The sequence below is a fragment of the Capricornis sumatraensis genome, chromosome 16, assembly GCF_032405125.1.
Source record: "Capricornis sumatraensis isolate serow.1 chromosome 16, serow.2, whole genome shotgun sequence".
NCBI classification, from domain to species: domain Eukaryota; kingdom Metazoa; phylum Chordata; class Mammalia; order Artiodactyla; family Bovidae; genus Capricornis; species Capricornis sumatraensis.
In genome coordinates this window covers 6,557,810-6,579,529 of record NC_091084.1, presented here as the reverse complement: position 1 = coordinate 6,579,529, position 21,720 = coordinate 6,557,810, and the positions used below count along the sequence as shown (strand labels likewise).

Below are 21,720 nucleotides of genomic sequence, written 5' to 3'. Positions count from 1 at the left end.
TCTATGAACATGCCACAACTATTCCTAGAACTCTATTATACTCAGTGTGGCTGGAGGCAGGATGAGAGATAAGCCAGGGCAAAGGATAAAGCAAACGAACAGACAAAGACAAACCACAGAGTGCTCTATCGCCATGCTGGGATTTGGATTTCATCACATGTCATGGAGAACCACTGAAGGTTTATAAAAAGAGGAATGGCAGATTTGTTTGGGTATGAGCTTCAGAAAGGTCTCTTGGCTGCTCTGGGGAAAAGAGGTTCAGTGACCATCCTACAGGCAGAGAAACAAGGGAGGAAACAGATTCTTGTGTATTGCCCAGGGAAGAGATTCTGGTAGGTATATCCAGACTAATGTGAACAGGGAGGAAAAAAGGGGCTCATAGAAAAAGATATTGAGGCATTAGGGAGGTAAATGGGGAGTGCTTGTTAATGAAGAAAAGTCTTAGCACTTACCAAATGGAAAGAGAAAAACGTCTACACCCTCCCAGGGTTTCCTTCCTGTCCAAACTGCACCAGGGTTCAGTTCAGTTCAGTCGCTCAGTCATGTCTGACTCTTTGTGACCCCATGAATCACAGCATGCCAGGCCTCCCTGTCCATCACCAACTCCCGGAGTTCACTCACACTCATGTCCATTGAGTCAGTGATGCCATCCAGCCATCTCATCCTCTGTTGTCCCCTTCTCCTCCTGCCCCCAACCCCTCCCACCATCAGAGTCTTTTCCAATGAGTCAACTCTTCGCATGAGGTGGCCAAAGTACTGGAGTTTCAGCTTTAGCATCATTCCTTCCAAAGAAATCCCAGGGCTGATCTCCTTCAGAACGGACTGGTTCGATCTCCTTGCAGTCCAAGGGACTCTCAAGAGTCTTCTCCAGCACCACAGTTCAAAAGCATCAATTCTTTGGCGCTCAGCCTTCTTCTCAGTCCAACTCTCACATCCAACCACCAGGGTGGATGAGGCTAAAAATGGGACATCTGAGCTCTCTGAAGCAGTGTTCCTCTTTCCTGACTGACTGCCACCTCCAACAACAAAGAGACTGACCATTTAGTGCTTTGCCATGTTTCTTTCACAACCTTTATTCTACTCCAAGTGTTGACACTGACAAGTGTTTTTTCTTCAAAAGCTGGACTAGGTCCACTGAATCCCCCACAGTATCAAGCATACAACAGGTTCCCCATAATTATATTTTCTTTTTTTTTTCATAATCATATTTTCTGAATCAGCTGCTTCAATTCCTTCCTGGTAATCATAGTATATGAGTGAGTATACATAGACAAATCAAATGATATATGTATTACTTTGTTCTATTTTGATTACGTTTTCACTCAAATATGCCAAGTGTGTATAGACGTGAATCTTACTGTCAGTCCTTCTTCACTTACAGAATCAGGGCAAGAATGGGAGGGCCAACTGTTAGTGATTATATATTTGAGGATTTAAATCTAATTTTTAACCTAAATCAAATCCCTTATGATTATACAGTGGAAGTGACAAATAGATTCAAGGCATTAGATCTGATAGACAGAGTGCCTGAAGAACTATGGATGGAGGTTCATAACATTGTACAGGAGGCAGGGATCAAGACCATCCTTAAGAAAAAGAAATGTAAAGAATCAAAATGGCTCCCTGATGAGGCCTTACAAATAGCTGAGAAAAGAGAAGCTAAAGGCAAAGGAGAAAAGGAAAGATAAATTCATCTGAATGCAGAGTCCCAAAGAAGAGCAAAGAGAGATAAGAAAGACTTCCTCAGTGATCAATGCAAATAAAGAGGAAAAACAATAGAATGGGAAAGACTAGAGATCTCTTCAAGAAAATTAGAGATACCAAGGGAACATTTCATGCAAAGATGGGTACAATAAAGGACAGAAACAGTATGGACCTAACAGAAACAGAAGATATTAAGAAGAGGTGGCAAAAATACATAGAAGAAATATACAAAAAAGCTCTTAAAGACCTGGATATCCATGACAGTGTGATCACTCACCTAGAACCAGGTGAAGGTTGGAGGATGAAGTCAAGGGGGCTCTAGGAAGCATCACTATGAACAAAGCTAGTGGAGGTAATGGAATTCCAGCTGAGCTATTCCAAATCCTAAAAGGTGATGCTGTTAAAGTACTGCACTCAATATGCCAGCAAATTTGGAAAACTCAGCAGTGAACACAGAACTGGAAAACATCATTTTTCATTCCAATTCCAAAGAAGGTCAATAGCAAAAACTATACACATTTGCACAATTGCTCTCATTTCACATGCTAGCAAAGCAATGCTCAAAATTTTCCAAGTGAGACTTCAACAGTACATGAACCAAGAAATTTCAGATGTTCAAGCTGGATTTAGAAAAGGCAGAGGAACCAGAGATCAAATTGCCAACACCAGTTGGATCAGAGAAAAAGCAAGAGAAATCCAGAAAAACATCTACTTCTACTTCATTGACTACACTAAAACCTGTGACTGTGTGATTCACAACAAACCATGGAAAATTCTTAAAGGGATGGGAATACTAGACCACCTTACCTGCCTCCAGAGAAACTTGTATACAGGTCAGGAAGCAACAGTTAGAACCAGACATGAAAAAATGGACTGGTTCCAAATTGGGAAAGGAGTGCATCAAGGCTGTATATTGTCACCCTGCTTATTTAACTTATATGCAGAGTATGTCATGTGAAATGGCAGGCTGGATGAAGCACAAGCTAGAATCAATATTGCTGGAGAAATATCAATAACCTCAGATATGTAGATAACATCACCCTTATCACAGAAAGCAGAGAGAAACTAAAGAGCCTCATGATGAAAATGAAAGAGAGTGTGAAAACTGACTCAACATTCATAAAACTAAAATCATGGCACCTGGTCCCATCACTTCATGGCAAATAGATGTGGAAACAATGGAAACAGTGACAGACTTTCTTTTCTTGGGTTTCAAAATCACTGCAGATGGTGACTGCAGCCATGAAATTGAAAGACACTTGCTCCTTGGAAAAAAAGCTATGACAAACCTAAACCACATTAAAAAGCAGAGATATTACTTTGCCAGCAAAGGTCTGTATAGTCAAAGCTTTTTTTTTCCTGTAGTCATGTATGGATGTGAGAGTTGGACCATAAAGAACTGAGAACCAAAGAATTGATTCTTTTGAAATGTGGTGTTAGAGAAGACTCTTGAGAGTCCCTAGGACTGCAAGGAGATCCAACCAGTCAATCATAATGGAAATCAACCTTGAATATTCATTGGAAGGACTGAAGCTGAAGCTTAGCTCCAATACTTTGGCTACCTAATACGAAGAGCCAACTCACTTGAAAAGACCCTGATGCTAAGAAAGTTTGAGGAGAAGGGGATGACAGAGGATAAGATGTTTGCATGTCATCACTGACTCAATGGGCATGAGTTTCAGCAACCTCTGGGAGATACTGAAGGACAGGGAAGCCTGTCATGCTGCAGTCCATGGGGTCACAAAGAGTCAGACATAACTGAGCAACTGAACAACAACAAATATATTTGAAGATAATGGAATACATTATTGTGATTTTGTTACAATAAACATATACTTGAGCATTCAGATGAGCAAAATACATTTCTCATATGCTCTTTGTCCACAGTTCTTGACTCACAGCTTTCCAAACCCCAGAGTCTCCTAATGTGGACAGTTATAAAGTAGTAATTCTTCTGTTACATTAAAAATCTGACTTTTTTTTTTTTTTAACCACACCTAATGGAGGCTAGTCACCTGGAGAACCAAGAGAGTTGGAATATTCAGTCCCACCCCTGACCTCCAGGGAAGGAAAGAGTCTGGTTGTTGTGGTTTAGTTGCTAAGTCATGTCTGACTGTTTTACAACCCCCTGGACTGTAGCCCACCAGGCTCCTCTGTCCATGGGATCTTCCAGGCTAGAATACTGGAATGGGTTGCCATATCCTTCTCCAGGGGATCTTCCCGACCCAGGGATCGAATAGGGGCTGGAGGTGGAATCAGTTGCTAACAGCCAAAGATTCAGTGAATCATAACTATGTAATGAAGCCTCTATAAAAACTCAAAAGGACAGGGGTCAAAGAGCTTCTGGATTAGTGAGAGGTAGGGAGAGTGGTGCATTGGAGGAGGACATGGAACTTCTTTGCCCCTTCCCAAGTACCTTGCCCTAGGCATCTCCTCCATTTGGTTGTTCCAGAGTTACATCCTTTTATAACAGTTTGAAGTTTGTGAGGGAGGAGGATGGGAGAATCATGTGGAATGAGCCTTTAACCTGTGAAATCTGATGCTTTCCCCAAGTAGACAGTATCAGAATGGAGTTGAATTCTTGGATACTTTGTTGGTGTGCAAGAACTCTTTGCCAGTTTGGGGAATCCTCCATTTCATGTTGGAAACTGGGTTTCAATATATCTAAAAGAACTGTGGTCAGAAAATTTTATTTTCCATGAAAAATATGGTTACTGAGACCAGCAGTCTAAATAATAAGGTGAGGCAGTAGTCATTCAAACTGGAATGTGTTGAGAAGCAGAGTTTGTTGAATTTTAAGTAGAGGTTATAGAATTATTAGCACATGGGGAAAGAAGGCTGGTACTGTATAGCAAGTCACTGAAAACAAAGTCAAGGCACTCTGCAGCCCAGGGGAGGGTGAGAGACGCAAAAGCTGCAGGCGCTAACAGTATTCTCATCACAAAAATTGTCATTCTCATTGTTAACAGCTGAGCAAACAGACCCTGTTAGGTGTATTTTCTCTGTCATAGAAAACTATTTTTTTCAAAACAGAAATTGAAGACATTTTTCCTTAACAGAAGATTGGAACAATAGTGCCTTCAAAATGCAATCTGGTTTACTGAGAGAAGAGATGGGCTATGTGTGAGATGCTATGCGTGAGGTAAGGAAGTCACTTTGCTTTCTTGTTTCATGAATAGATCACAACATGAACACTGTCTTTGAAATGGGCCTCTGTGCACACCTCTCCTATCATCTCCACACAGAACACGGACTAAAGAAAGATGTGAACTAGCAGGCTGTTGATGTGAGCAATAAAGAAAACTAATTAATTTAGAGGTCTCTTTTCATGGGGCCTAAATATATTTACATTGATGTAAAAGTGTGAATTCAGCCTATTGAGTTTTTAATGAAATTAAGATGCATACTTGGTGGTCTGTTACAATATTTGGAAACTATGGTGCATTTACATTTTACAAAAGACTTTCTCACATCTTATCTCAGTCAGTCCTACTATGTCCTTGCTACATAGTAGGTGCTTTAGATATGTTTGTAATGACTTCTGGAAGTTTACAGAATGTTAATTTATCCAGGAATACTTAGTGAGTAAGTGCCATACTACTAAGTGACATGGTTAAGCAACAGACCATATAATTAAGGCTTGTAGTTGTCCCTTTAAAAGTGCTCCTGCTGCTGCTGCTGCTCCTAAGTCTCATGTCCGACTCTGTGCGACCCCACAGACAGCAACCCACCAGGCTCCAGCGTCCCTGGGATCCTCTGGGCAAGAACACTGGAGTGGGTCGTCATTTCCTTCTCCAATGCATGAAAGTGAAAAGTGAAAGTGAAGTCTCTCAGTTGTGTCCGACTCTTCTCGACGCCATGGACTGCAGCCTAGCAGGCTCCTCCGTCCATGGGATTTTCCAGGCAAGAGTACTAGAGTGGGGTGCCATTGCCTTCTCTAAAGTGCTCCTAGTCCAGTCAAAACCAGAACAAGAAATGTCAACACACCAGTCCAGGTTCGATGCAGGGTGCAGGATGCTTGGGGCTGGTGCACTGGGATGACCCAGAAGGATGGTATGGGGAGGGACGTGGGAGGGGGGTTCAGGATGTGGAACACGTGTACACTTGTGGTGGATTCATGTTGATGTATGGCAAAACCAATACAATATTGTAAAGTAATTAGCCTCCAATTAAAATAAATAAATTTAAATTAAAAAAAAAAGCTGTGGTAAAAGTGCTACTGAAGTGGTGAATTGAGTAGCAAATATGAAGTTGAGGACAGTATCCTTAAAGAATAGTATAGACTGGGGCTCTGCTTATAAAGTAAGAATTCTTATCAAAGGAAATAGTTCTTATCACAGCAGCACATTCGAATCAATTGAAGCACATTTAAAAAATAGTTTTGCAGGCCCTTTTTTTGAGATTCTGATTCACTAAGTCTGGGGTAAATTCTGGGCACCTATTTTAAAGAAAAAGCCTGAGATTGTTGAGCTGCAAACACTCAATTCAGAATAATTTTCTTTGTTTTTTTTTTTTTTTTAATATTTTCAATTTTTATTTATTTATTTATTTTCAGGCATCTGGTATTTTATTTATTATTATTATTATTTTTAACTTTACAATATTGTGTTGGTTTTGTCATACATCAACATGAATCCACCACGAGTGTACACGTGTTCCCAATCCTGAACCTCCCTCCCACCTCCATCCCCATACCATCCCTCTGGGTTGTTTCAGTGCACCAGCCCCAAGAATCCTGTATCCTGCATCGAACCTAGACTGGTGATTCGTTTCTTATATGATATTATACATGTTTCAATGCCATTCTCCCAAATCATCCCACCCTCTCCCTCTCCCTCAGAGTTCAAAAGTCTGTTCTATACATCTGTGTCTCTTTTGCTGTCTCACATACAAGGTTATCATTACCATCTTTCTAAATTCCATATATATGCGTTAGTATACTGTATTGGTGTTTTTCTTTCTGGCTTACTTCACTCTATAATCGGCTCCAGTTTCATCCACCTCATTAGAACGGATTCAAATGTGTTCTTTTTAATGGCTGAGTAATACTCCATTGTGTATATGTACCACAGCTTTCTTATCCATTCTTCTGCTGATGGGCATCTAGGTTGCTTCCATGTCCTGGCTATTAGAAACAGTGCTGCAATGAACATTGGGGTACATGTGTCTCTTTCAATTCTGGTTTCCTCAGTGTGTATGCCCAGCAGTGGGATTGCTGGGTCATAAGGCAGTCCTATTTCTAGCTTTTTAAGGAATCTCCACACTGTTCTCCATAGTGGCTGTACTAGTTTGCATTCCCACCAACAGTGTAAGAGGTTCCCTTTTCTCCACACCCTCTCCAGCATTTATTGCTTGTAGAATATTGGATCACAGCCATTCTGGCTGGCATGAAATGGTACCTCATTGTGATTTTGATTTGCATTTCTCTGATAATGAGTGATGTTGAGCATCTTTTCTTATGTTTGTTAGCCATCTGTATGTCTTCTTTGGGGAAATGTCTATTTAGTTCTTTGGCCCATTTTTTTGATTGGGTCATTTATTTTTCTGGAATTGAGCTGCAGGAGTTGCTTGTATACTTTTGAGATTAGTTGTTTGTCAGTTGCTTCATTTGCTATTATTTTCTCCCATTCTGAAGGCTGTCTTTTCACCTTGCTTATAGTTTCCTTTGTTGTGCAGAAGCTTTTAATTTTAATTAGATCCCATTTGTTTATTTTTGTTTTTATTTCCAATATTATCGGAGGTGGGTAATAGAGGATTCTGCTGTGATGTATGTTGGAGAGTGTTTTGCCTATGTTCTCCTCTAGGAGTTTTATAGTTTATGGTCTTCCATTTAGATCTTTAATCCATTTTGAGTTTATTTTTGTGTATGGTGTTAGAAAGTGTTCTAGTTTCTTTCTTTTCCAAGTGGTTGACCACTTTTCCCAGCACCACTTGTTAAAGAGATTGTCTTTAATCCATTGTATATTCTTGCCCCCTTTGTCAAAGATAAGGTGTCCATAGGTGCGTAGATTTATCTCTGGGCTTTCTATTTTGTTCCATTGATCTATATTTCTGTCTTTGTGCCAGTACCATACTGTCTTGATGACTATGGCTTTGTAGTAGAGCCTGAAGTTAGGCAGGTTGATTCCTCCAGTTCCATTCTTCTTTCTCAAGATTGCTTTGGGTATTTGAAGTTTTTTGGTATTTCCATACAAATTGTAAAATAATTTGTTCTAGTTCTGTGAAATATACTGCTGGTAGCTTAATAGGCATTGCATTGAATCTATAAAGTGCTTTGGGTAGTATACTCATTTTCACTATATTGATTCTTCCAATCCATGAACATGGTATATTTTTCCATCCTCTTTGATTTCTTTCACAAGTGTTTTATAGCTTTCTCTGTATAGGTCTTTAGTTTCTTTAGGTAGATGTATTCTTAAGTATTTTATTCTTTTCACTGCAATGATGAATGGAATTGTTTCCTTAATTTCTCTTTCTGTTTTCTCATTGTTAGTGTATAGGAATGCAAGGGATTTCTGTGTGTTGATTTTATATCCTGCAACTTTACTATACTCATTGATTAGCTCTAGTAATTTTCTGGTGGAGCCTTTAGGGTTTTCTATGTAGAAGATCATGTCATCTGCAAACAGTGAGAGTTTTACTTCTTCTTCTCCAATTTGGATTCCTTTTATTTCTTTTTCTGCTCTGATTGCTGTGGCCAAAACTTCCACAACTGTGTTGAATAGTAGTGGTGAAAGTGGGCACCATTGTCTGATTCCTGACTTTAGGGGAAATGCTTTTAATTTTTCACCATTGAGGATAATGTTTGCTGTGGGTTTGTCATATATAGCTTTTATTATGTTGAGGCATGTTCTTTCTATTCCTGCTTTCTGGAGAGTTTTTATCATAAATGGATGTTGAATTTTGTCAAAGGCTTTCTTTGCATCTATTGAGATAATCATAAGGCTTTTATTTTTCAATTATTAATGTGGTGTATTACATTGATTGATTTGCAGATATTGAAGAATCCTTGCATCCCTGGGATAAAGCCCACTTGGTCATGGTGTATGATCTTTTCAATGTGTTGTTGGATTCTGATTGCTAGAATTTTGTTAAGGTTTTTGCATCTATGTTCATCAGTGATATTGGCCTGTAGTTTTCTTTTTTTGTGGCATCTTTGTCAGGTTTTGGTATTAGGGTGATGGTGGCCTCATAGAATGAGTTTGGAAGTTTACCTTCCTCTGCAATTTTCTGGAAGAGTTTGAGTAGGATCGAATTCAGCTGTGAAGCCATCTGGACCTGGGCTTTTGTTTGCTGGAAGATTTCTGATTACAGTTTCAATTTCCATGCTCGTGATGGGTCTGTTAAGATTTTCTATTTCTTCCTAGTTCAGTTTTGGAAAGTTGTACTTTTCTAAGTATTTGTCCATTTTGTCCACGTTGTCCATTTTATTGGCATATAATTGCTGATAGTAATCTCTTATGATCCTTTGTATTTCTGTGTTATCTGTTGTGATTTCTCCATTTTCATTTCTAATTTTATTGATTTGATTTTTCTCCCTTTGTTTCTTGATGAGTCTGGCTAGTGGTCTGTCAATTTTATTTATCCTTTCAAAGAACCAGCTTTTGGCCTTGTTGATTTTTGCTATGATCTCTTTTGTTTCTTTTGCATTTATTTCTGCCCTAATTTTTAAGATTTCTTTCCTTCTACTAATCCTGGGGTTCTCCATTTCTTCCTTTTCTAGTTGCTTTAGGTGTAGAGTTAGGTTATTTATTTGAATTTTTTTCTTATTTCTTGAGGTATGCCTGTATTGCTATGAACTTTCCCCTTAGCACTGCTTTTACAGTGTCCCACAGGTTTTGGGTTGTTGTGTTTTCATTTTCTTTCATTTCTATGCATATTTTGATTTCTTTTTTGGTTTCTTCTGTGATTTGTTGGCTATTCAGCAGCGTGTTGTTCAGCCTCCATATGTTGGGATTTTTAGTAGTTTTTCTCCTGTAATTGAGATCTAATCTTACTGCATTTATGGTCAGAAAAGATGCTTGGAATAATTTCAACTTTTCTGATTTTACCAAGGCTAGATTTATGGCCCAGGATGTGATCTATCCTGGAGAAGGTTCCGTGTGTGCTTGAGAAAAAGGTGAAATTCATTGTTTTGGGGTAAATTGTCCTATAGATATCAATTAGGTCTAACTGGCTATTGTATCATTTAAAGTCTGTGTTTCTTTGTTAATTTTCTGTTTAGTTGACCTATCCATAGGTATGAATGGGGTATTACAGTCTCCCAGTATTATTGCGTTATTGTTAATTTCCTCTTTCATACTTGTTAGCATTTGTCTTACATAATGCAGTGCTCCTATGTTGGGTGCATATATATTTATAATTGTTATATCTTCTTCTTGGATTGATCCTTTGATCATTATGTAGTGTCCTTCTCTGTCTCTTTTCACAGCCTTTGTTTTAAAGTCTATTTTATCTGATATGAGTATTGCTACTCCCGCTTTCTTTTGGTCTCTATTTGTATGGAATATCTTTTTCCAGCCCTTCACTTTCAGTCTGTATGTGTCCCTTGTTTTGAGGTGGGTCTCTTATAGACAACATATACAGGGGTCTTATTTTTGTATCCATTCAGCCAGTCTTTGTCTTGGTTGGGGCATTCAACCCATTTAAGTTTAAGGTAATTATTGATAAGTATGATCCCGTTGCCATTTAGTTCATTGTTTTGGGTTCAGGTTTATACACCCTTTTCGTGTTTCCTGTCTAGAGAATATCCTTTAGCATTTGTTGGAGAGCTGGTTTGGTGGTGCTGAATTCTCTCAGCTTTTGCTTGTCTGTAAACCTTTTGATTTCTCCTTCAAATTTGAATAAGATCCTTGCTGGGTACAGTAATCTGGGCTGTGGGTTATTTTCTTTCATCACTTTAAGTGTGTCGTGCCATTCCCTCCTGGCCTGAAGAGTTTCTATTGAAAGATCAGCTGTTATCCTTATGGGAATCCCCTTGTGTGTTATTTGTTGTTTTTCCCTTGCTGCTTTTAATATTTGTTCTTTGTGTTTGATCTTTGTTAATTTGATTAATATGTGTCTTGGGGTGTTTCACCTTGGGTTTATCCTGTATGGGACTCTCTGGGTTTCTTGGACTTGGGTGATTATTTCCTTTCCCAGTTTAGGGAAGTTTTTAACTATTATCTCCTCAAGTATTTTCTCATTGTCTTTCTTTTTGTCTTCTTCTTCTCAAACTCCTATAATTTGAATGTTGGAGCATTTAATATTGTCCTGGAGGTCTCTGAGATTGTCCTAATTTCTTTTAATTCATTTTTCTTTTTTCCTCTCTGATTCATTTATTTCTACCATTCTATCTTCTACTTCACTAATCCTATCTTCTGCCTCCATTATTCTCCTATTTGTTGCCTCCAGATGTTTTTGATCTCATTTATTGCATTATTGATTATATATTGACTCTTTTTATTTCTTCTAGGTCCTTGTTAACCCTTTCTTGAATCTTCTCAGTCCTTGTCTCCAAGCTATTTATCTGTGATTCCATTTTTATTTCAAAATTTTGGATCATTTTCACTATCATTATTCAGAATTCTTTATCAGGTAGATTCCCTATCTCTTCCTCTTTGGTTTGGTTCGGTGGGCATTTATCCTGTTCCTTTACCTGCTGGGTATTCGTTTGTCTCTTCATTTTGTTTATATTGCTGCGTTTGGGGTGGTCCTTCTGTATTCTGGCAGTTTATGAAGTTCTCTTTATTGTGGAGTTTCCTCGCTGTGGGTGGGGTTGTATCGGTGGCTCAAGGTTTCTTGGTTAGGGAAGCTTGTGTTGGTCTTCTGGTGGGTGGAGCTGGATTTCTTCTCTCTGGAGTGCAATGAAGTGTCCAGTAATGAGTTATGAGATGTCAATGGATTTGAAGTAACTTTGGGCAGCCTGTATATTGAAGTTCATGGCTGTGTTCCTCTGTTGCTGGAGAATTTGCGTGGTATGCCTTGCTCTGGAACTTGTTTCAGTATAGGTATGGAGGTATTTTTTTGGGTGTTAGTTCTAAAAGGTCTTGTAGGTCTTCATAAAACCGTTCAACTTCAGCTTCTTCAGTGTACTGGTTGGGGCATAGACTTGGATAACTGATATTGAATGGTTTGCCTTGGAGATGAACAGAGATCATTCTGTCGTTTTTGAGATTGCATCCAAGTACAGCATTTCGGACTCTTCTGTTGACCATGATGGCTACTCCATTTCTTCTGAGGGATTCCTGCCCGCAGTAGTAGACATAATGGTCATCTGAGTTAAATTCACCCATTCTAGTCCATTTTAATTCGCTGATTCCTAAAATATCGACATTCACCCTTGCCACCACTTGTTTGATCACTTCCAATTTGCCTTGATTCATGGACCTGACATTCCAGGTTCCTATTCAATATTGCTCTTTACAGCATTGGATCTTGCTTCTATCACCAGTCACATCCACAACTGGGTATTGTTTTTGCTTTGGCTCCATCCCTTCATTCTTTCTGGAGTTATTTCTCCACTGATCTCCAGTAGCATATTGGGCACCTAATGAACTAACATCCAAAAAAGATGTCCTTGTCATTATAAGGGACTGGAATGCAAAAGTAGGAAGTCAAGAATCACCTGGAGTAACAGGCAAATTTGGCCTTGGAATGCAGAATGAAGCAGGGCAAAGTCTAATAGAGTTTTGCCAAGAAGATGCACTGGTCGTAGCAAACACCCTGTTCCAACAACACAAGAGAAGACTCGACACATGGACATCACCAGATGGTCAACCACAAAATCAGATTGATTATATTCTTTGCAGCCAAAGATGGAGAAGCTCTATACAGTCAACAAAAACAAGACCAGGAACTGACTGTGGCTCAGATCATGAATTCCTTTATACCAAATTCAGACATCAATTGAAGAAAGTAGGGAAAACCGCTAGACCATTCAGGTACGACCTAAATCAAATCCCTTATGATTAAACAGTGGAAGTGAGAAATAGATTTAAGGGCCTAGATCTGATAGAGTGCCTGATGAACTATGGAATGAGGTTTGTGACATTGTACAGGAGACAGGGATCAAGACCATCCACATGGAAAAGAAATGCAAAAAGCAAAATGGCTGTCTGGGGAGGCCTTACAAATAGCTGTGAAAAGAAGAGAAGAGAAAAGCAAAGGAGAAAAGGAAAGATATAAGCATCTGAATGCAGAGTTTCAAAGAATAGCAAGAAGAGATAAGAAAGCTTTCTTCAGCAATCAATGCAAAGAAACAGGAAAACAACAGAATGGGAAAGACTAGAGATCTCTTCAAGAAAATTAGAGATACCAAGGGAACATTTCATGCAAAGATGGACTCAATAAAGGACAGAAATGGTATGGACCTAACAGAAGCAGAAGATATTAAGAAGAGGTGGCAAGAATACATGGAAGAACTGTACAAAAAAGATCTTCACAACCCAGATAATCATGATGATGTGATCACTAATCTAGAGCCAGACATCTCGGAAAGTGAAGTCAAGTGGGCCTTAGAAAGCATCACTACAAACAAAGCTAGTGGAAGTGATGGAATTCCAGCTGAGCTGTTTCAAATCCTGAAAGATGATGCTGTGAAAGTGCTGCACTCAATATGCCAGCAAATTTGGAAAACTCAGCAGTGGCCACAGGACTGGAAAAGGTCAGTTTTCATTCCAATTCCAAAGAAAGGCAATGCCAAAGAATGCTCAAACTACCGCACAATTGCACTCATCTCACATGCTAGTAAAGTAATGCTCAAAATTCTCCAAGCCAGGCTTCAGCAATGCATGAACCGTGAACTTCCTGATGTTCCAGCTGGTTTTAGGAAAGGCATAGGAACCAGAGATCAAATTGCCAACATCTGGTGGATCATGGGAAAAGCAAGAGAGTTCCAGAAAAACATCTATTTCTGCTTTCTTGACTATGCCAAAGCCTTTGACTGTGTGGATCAAAATAAACTGTGGAAAATTCTGAAAGAGATGGGAATACTAGATCACCTAACCTGCCTCTTGAGAAATCTGTATGCAGGTCAGGAAGCAACAGTTAGAACTGGACATGGAACAACAGACTGGTTCCAAATAGAAAAAGGAGTACGTCAAGGCTGTATATTGTCACCCTGCTTATTTAAATTCTATGCAGAGTACATCATGAGAAATGCTGGACTGGAAGAAACACACGCTGGAATCAAGATTGCTGGGAGAAATTTCAATAACCTCAGATATACAGATGACACCACCCTTATGGCTGAAAGTGAAGAGGAGCTAAAAAGCTTCTTGATGAATGTGAAAGAGGAGAGTGAAAAAGTTGGCTTAAAGCTCAACATTCAGAAAACGAAGATCATGGCATCCGGTCCCATCACTTCATGGGAAAAAGAAGGGGAAACAGTGGAAACAGTGTCAGACTTTATTTTTGGGGGCTCCAAAATCACTGCAGATGGTGACTGTAGCCATGAAATTAAAAGAGGCTTCCTCCTTGGAAGAAAAGTTATGACCAACCTAGATAGTATATTCAAAAGCAGAGACATTACTTTGCAGACTAAGGTCCGTCTAGTCAAGGCTATGGTTTTTCCTGTGGTCATGTATGGATGTGAGAGTTGGACTGTGAAGAAGGCTGAGCACCGAAGAATTGATGCATTTGAACTGTGGTGTTGGAGAAGACTCTTGAGAGTCCCTTGGACTGCAAGAAGATCCAACCAGTCCATTCTGAAGGAGATCAACCCTGGGATTCCTTTGGAAGGAATGATGCTAAAGCTAAAACTCCAGTACTTTGGCCACCTCATGCGAAGAGTTGACTCATTGGAAAAGACTCTGATGCTGGGAGGGATTGGGGGTACGAGGAGAAGGCAACGACCGAGGATGAGATGGCTGGATGGCATCACGGACTTGATGGACGTGTCTGAGTGAACTCCGGGAGATGGTGGTGAACAGGGAGACCTGGTGTGCTGTGATTCATGGGGTTGCAAAGAGTCAGACACGATTGAGTGAGTGAACTGAACTGAACTGAACTGAATGGACGCATTTGATGAGCTCCTATCGATTAATGTTCCCTGGAGCCAGGAGTTCTCTGATGTTCTCAGGATTTGGACTTAAGCCTACTATTGCTTCTGATTTTCAGTCTTATTTTTACAGTAGTCTGAAGACTTCTCCTTCTATACAGCACCAGTGATAAAACTTTGAACTGTGATGCTTCATGCTGTCGAAATTATATTCTATGGTTTAAGCCTGAGTTGCTTTTGGCCAATTTTCTTCCTTTTAGCTTTAGGATTTATCACTTTTAAATGCAAATAACTTGGGATGGGTAAAGCTTTTAGCGGTTATCTGTCAGTGACTCATGTTGTTCCCTCAGCCTGGATTGAGTGATTGCCCACCTCTTCCTTGGGTCAGTCCCTGTTTCCTCTGTGAATCACTTCCTGACTACCTTCTCTTCCCCTGAGACACAGTTATCAACTCTCTCCTGTCTCCCCTCCCAGGACTTCTCGGGTAGGGTATGTTTTTGCTATTGTTGATCACTGCAGGTCTGTTTAATTTTATGCTCTTGAGGGTAGGTGTCCCATCTTATTTGTAGTTTCAGGAACTGGAACTTGACATAGAGATGGAGATACACAGACACACACACACACACACACACAACATGTAGAAGGATCATTGGTTTACAGAATTTTGCTGTTTTCTGTCAAACCTCACCATGAATCAGCCATAGATATACATATATCCCCTCCCTTTCAAAACTCCCTCCTACCTCCCTCCCCAGCCCACCCCTCTAGGTTGATACAGAGCCCCTGTTTGAGTTTCCTGAGCCATACAGCAAATTCCCATGGACTATCCATTTTACATATGGTAATGTAAGAGGAGAGTGAAAAAGTTGGCTTAAAGCTCAACATTCAGAAAATGAAGATCATGGCATCTGGTCCCATCACTTCATGGGAAATAGATGGGGAAACAGTAGAAACAGTGTCAGACTTTATTTTTTGGGGCTCCAAAATCACTGCAAATGGTGACTGCAGCCATGAAATTAAAAGAAGCTTACTGCTTGGAAGGAAAGTTATGATCAACCTAGATAGTATATTCAAAAGCAGAGATATTACTTTGCCAACTAAGGTCCATCTAGTCAAGGCTATGGTTTTTCCTGTGGTCATGTATGGATGTGAGAGTTGGACTCTGAAGAAGGCTGAGCACAGAAGAATTGATGCATTTGAACTGTGGTGTTGGAGAAGACTCTTGAGAGTCCCTTGGACTGCAAGGAGATCCAACCAGTCCATTCTAAAGGAGATCAACCCTGGGATTTCTTTGGAAGGAATGATGCTAAAGCTGAAACTCCAGTACTTTGGCCACCTCATGAGAAGAGTTGACTCATTGGAAAAGACTCTGATGCTGGGAGGGATTCGGGGCAGGAGGAGAAGGGTACGACAGGATGAGATGGCTGGATGGCATCATGGACTCGATGGACGTGACTCTGAGTGAACTCTGGGAGTTGGTGATGGACAGGGAGGCCTGGCGTGCTGTGATTCATGGGGTCGCAAGGAGTCGGACGCGACTGAACTGAACTGAACTGAACTGAACTGAATGTAAGTTTCCATGTCACTCTTTCCATACATCTCACCCCCTCCTCCCCTCTCCCCTTCAATAAAAAATACATACATTTTATATATATATGTAGAATGAATGAGAGACTGAATTTAGAAGATTCCAAAAGGAAACTGAGGACACATAAAATCAGATATGCTTTGCCATTCTGCCCACAACAGGACTTAGAAACAATCATTTTATTTTCATATTCATAAATAACATATATTTTTGATACCCAAGGGAAGTTCCTATGAAAGAAACAGAAGAAAACTGATAGTTGTTTATTCTAACTAATTGTACCATTAAATAAAAATGAGGTACTGGTCTTAAATTTTAGTTTAGAGCTCTACCATTATAACAGATTTTCCTCCAGGACTGATTTTTTGGTTAAGATTTTATATCCACATTTCTGTTCTTTATTGATTTAAAAATACCTTCCCTGTCTAGGTTGTCTTGCATGGCTAAAAGAAATGTTTCTATTTCAAATTCATATTTCTTTGTTATCTGTTGTAGAGAGATATATCACAGAGATTAAAATACTAGGACATTTTAGTGTCTTTTTCTCCTTGTAGAAATAACTGTTTTTAACACTTCAAGAAAAATAAAAGCCAGAATATGACACTGAGTACTCATAGCCTGAAAAACTATAGACTTCAGAGACCTAGCTTGTCTTTGAGCCAAAGGGGCTGTTACACAGTATTTTGTAGGTGAGGAACGGATATCTTTCTACAAGGGTGACATCAAGGAACTTTTAAACTCCAAATATACTACTAAAATTAGAATCTTCACATTAAAGGTATAGTTCAAGATATTTTGCTGAGCAGTTCAAAAGGGATGAAGAGAATATGCATTTAAAGTAGTTTGGCAGAACAGAGCTATTAGGTCTTGGCTTTCTCTCCTCTCAACTCTGCCTCAGTGTGTGGGTTAACTCGGAATCAGAATCACACAGCAGAACTGTTCCTAGGCCTGACCTTACTCCAAGTCCCCAGGTTCCAACATGCTATAGAGACTGACTGGTGTGTCTCCCCAAAATTAATATGTTGCAACTTAAACCTCAGTGTGATAGTTTCAGGAAGTGGGGCCTTTAGGAGGTGAGTACATCATGAAGGGGGAGATCTCATGAATGGGATTAGTGTTCTTATATTAATAAAAGAGGCCCCAGAGAGCTCCCTGCCCACTTTTGCAATGTGAGGTCATAGCAAAAAGAAGACTGTCTCTGAACCAGGAAGCAGGCTGTCACCAGACACTGAGTCTCCTGGTACCATGAACTTGGACATCCCAGCCTCCAAAACTGAAAAATAAATTTGTTTCTTATAAGCCACCCAGACTATAATATTCTGTTATGACAACCCAGATGAACTAAGGCACAAAATCTCTTTAAGAACCTGGGATATACTTAATTGGATTCTAATTCTCCAAAGACATTTAGATGGTAACAGTAATAATAACAGTTCCATCTGTTATACATTGTTTATCAAACCCATATATTTGAAAGGTAATCCTCAGGCAGCTCTATGATGCATGTGGTCCCTTTTCATTTTATGAATTTACAAACAGCAGCTTGGACAGTTTGAATGATGTGTCCTAGGTCTCATAGATACATCAATTCATAGATTTGAATTTGAGTGTTTCTGACTCATATATCCTCAAACCTGTACAAAAAAACTCAAAAAACAACAAATAAATAGTTGTGGAATATTTTAAAAACCTGGAAAACTCCTGAGGCCTCAGCAAAGACCCATGGTGGGACAGACATCAGGACCTCAAAGACCTTTCACAATTAATAAGAAGTGCTGATGGGCTTTCCAGGTGGGCTCAACAGTAAATAACTCACCTGCCAATGCAGGCGATGCTGGTTTAATCTCTCCAGGGTCAGGAAGATCCCTGGAGGTGAAAATGGCAACCCCAAACAGTGTACTTGCTTGGGAAATCCCATGAAGAGGAGCCTGGTGGATGACAATCCATGGGGTCGCCAACATGCAGGCAGTTCAGTTCAGTTCAGTTGCTCAGTCGTGTCCGACTCTTCGCGACCCCATGAATTGCAGCACTCCAGGCCTCCCTGTCCATCACCAACTCCCAGAGTACACTCAAACTCACGTCCATCGAGTCAGTGATGCCATCCAGCCATCTCATCCTCTGTCATCCCCTTCTCCTCCTGCCCCCAATCCCTCCCAGCATCAGAGTCTTTTCCAACGAGTCAACTCTTTGCATTAGGTGGCCAAAGTACTGGAGTTTCAGCTTTAGCATCATTCTTTCCAAGGAACACCCAGGGCTGATCTCCTTCAGAATGGACTGGTTGGATCTCCTTGCAGTCCAAGGAACTCTCAAGAGTCTTCTCTAACACCACAGTTCAAAAGCATCAATTCTTCTGTGCTCAGCTTTCTTCACAGTCCAACTCTCAACATTCATATATGACCACTGGAAAAAAAAATAGCCTTGACTAGATGGACCTTTGCTGGCAAAGTAATGTTTCTGTTTTTCAATATGCTATCTAGGTTGGTCATAACGTTCCTTCCAAGGAGTAAGCGTCTTTTAATTTCATGGCTGCAATCACCATCTGCAGTGATTTTGGAGCTCCCCAAAATAAAGTCTGACACGGTTTCCACTGTTTCCCCATCTATTTCTCATGAAGTGATGGGACCGGATGCCATGATCTTCATTTTCTGAATATTGAGCTTTAAGCCAACTTTTTCACTCTCCTCTTTCACTTTCATCAAGAGGCTCTTTAGTTCCTCTTCACTTTCTGCTATAAGGGTGGTGTCATCTGCATATCTGAGGTTATTGATATTTTTCCTGGCAATCCTGATTCCAGCTTGTGCTTCTTCCAGTCCAGCGTTTCTCATTATGTACTCTGCATAGAAGTTAAATAAGCAGGGTGACAATATACAGCCTTGATGTACTCCTTTTCCTATTAGGAACCAGTCTGTTGTTCCATGTCCAGTTCTAACTGGTGCTTCCTGACCTACATACAGGTTTCTCAAGAGGCAGGTCAGGCGGTCTAATATTCCCATCTCTCTCAAAATTTTCCACAGTTTATTGTGATCCACACAGTCAAAGGCTTTGGCATAGTCAATAAAGCAGAAATAGATGTTTTTCTGGAACTCTCTTGCTTTTTTCATGATCCAGTGGATGTTGGCAATTTGATCTCTCATTCCTCTGTCTTTTCTAAAACTAGCCTGAACATCAGGAAATTCACGGTTCATGTATTGCTGAAGCCTAGCTTGGAGAATTTTGAGCATTACTTTACTAGCGTGTGAGATGAGTGCAGTTGTGCGGTAGTTTGAGCATTCTTTGGCATTGCGTTTCTTTGGGATTTGAATGAAGACTGACCTTTTCAGTCCTGTGGCCACAGCTGAGTATTCCAAATTTGCTGGCATATTGAGTGTAGCACTTTCACAGCATCATCTTTCAGGATTTGAAAGAGCTCAACTGGAATTCGATCACCTCCACTAGCTTTGTTCGTAGTGATTCTTCATGACCAAGATAATCACAATGTTATGATCACTCACCTAGAGCCAGACATCCTGCAATGCAGACTGTTACACATGCAATTAAATGTAGTGAAGGCAGATTTCAGAATAAGGATACATAGTTCCATTCCACAATTCCCCTAACATTTGACCCCTCTAGTGTCCACTATTCCTCCATTTATACCCCCACTCCTTCCAATGCCCAGTGAATCTTGGACCAAACTGCTGCGGTTTGTTGGTAAACTGATATGACTATAATAATAAAGTGAGAGCAAGCGAGTTTTTCTGGCCCTAAGTCTGAAAAAAGATAATCAATTGTCTCTGTATAGATCACTGGGGATTGCTTTTATATTTGGTTGGCCAAAAGTTCATTTAGGCTTTTCCTTAGCAGCCTATAGAAAAACTCAAACAAACTTTTTGGCCAGCCCCATATATTGCTTCTACTCCAAGCGATCAGATGGATCACAGGTACTCAATGAATACTTGTTGGTTCAGCTCAATGAAACATGTTAAGACCTACTGAGTACAATGACCTGTGATAGACCTACAGGAATAAGGGGCTCCCAATCCTCCAGGAGCTTTCAGTCCAATGGAGACACTGAGACCTGTGCATAGGTTTCTATGGGTTAAGAAAACAGCTGGAAAGAAAGATCCACAATATTTACAGTGGTTGTACTTGATGGGAGCTATTGGTGGGTTTCAATTTTCTGTTTTACTTTTCTATGTATTTTCAAAAACAGCTGGGATATCTACACATTACTTCTTTCAAAACCCATAATGTTGATAAAGACTAGCAAAATGGGTGCCTGACAAAGGGAAGGCATATTTGTGGGTAAGGAGCTAAGGAGATGACTGAAGTGACTTAGCAGCAGCAGCAGCAGCTGACAAGTGGTATCTTTGACATGAATATGTCTGACAGAGAGAGGAGGGCTTGGATTCTTGCGGAAGTATCTGTGGGAAAGTCAACTGCAGAAATTAGGGGAGGACAATCATGAAGTATGGACCGCCTGGTCATATGGCTGCAGGTCTTGACTGAGCAATCCGAGGAAGGAGAGGGCAGAACTGAAGCTAGAATGTGAGGTGGATGAGAACACAGAAGGCTTGGTGTCTGAGTGAGGCAGCTGCACAGAACTCCACAGGAAACTGAAACTCATTTACAAGTTTTCAGCTGAAAGTGCCCTGATTACAGCTTTGCTTCTTCCTCTGGCAGTCACGTGCAGGAGAGATGGAAGGCAGGGAGATGGGAGGTCAGTCAGGAAGTGGCGAGCAGGGCCCAGCCAAGGAGCACTGATCACCTGATTAGGTATTCATGTCTCTCTTTTTCCATACCTTTTCAATCTCTACTTGTTTTTTTTTTTTTTTTTTTCCCTGCCTGGTTCCTATTTTCAATTGCAAAATAAGGGAAGAATCACTTTGAATACATAAAGCAATTTTCTCACAGGTGAAAGAACCAATGTTGAATGGAGGTCAGCCTTAATCCACCACGTTCCCACTGATAAAGGGATGTTACGAGTGATTATTTTCAAGGCTAAATGAGTCCTGTCTGTATGATTGATTAATCATTCTTTGGTTCACCTGGGAGAGAAGACTGGCATCTCCCCAATGTTCCAGGAATCTTCAATCTCCCAGACAGAATGGCTGATTCTTATATAGAGGAACGAGGTCACCCAGTTATCCTTAGGACCAGAGGTGGGTAGGATTGAGTCCCCAAGGACTGCTACCAAAGATGACTGATTAAAAATAAATAAATAAACCCACAAAAATCACTGCGGGTTTGGACCCTTCAGGAGCACAAAGAGCTTTGTCTGCTCTTCTGGAGGAGAAACGCTTCTCTCCATGTTCCTGCCTCAGCCCACCGACATAAAGACGTTAGCAGACATTTTTGTTTTTCTCCTTCATGGATTCCTTCCCTTCATCACTTCTTTTATCTTCGCTCCCATCCCCATCCCCTCTCCCCTTTGCTCTCTTGGGTGGCCTGTTTCTGATGTCAGCCCCTG

General features: G+C 40.3%; 1 protein-coding gene across 2 annotated transcripts in view; it reads right to left on the bottom strand.

The window, feature by feature from the left end:
• PDGFD (platelet derived growth factor D) overlaps nt 1–21,720 on the bottom strand; it is a 280,131-nt gene that overhangs the window by 64,725 nt on the left and 193,686 nt on the right. The gene's annotated exons all lie outside the window — the stretch shown is intronic.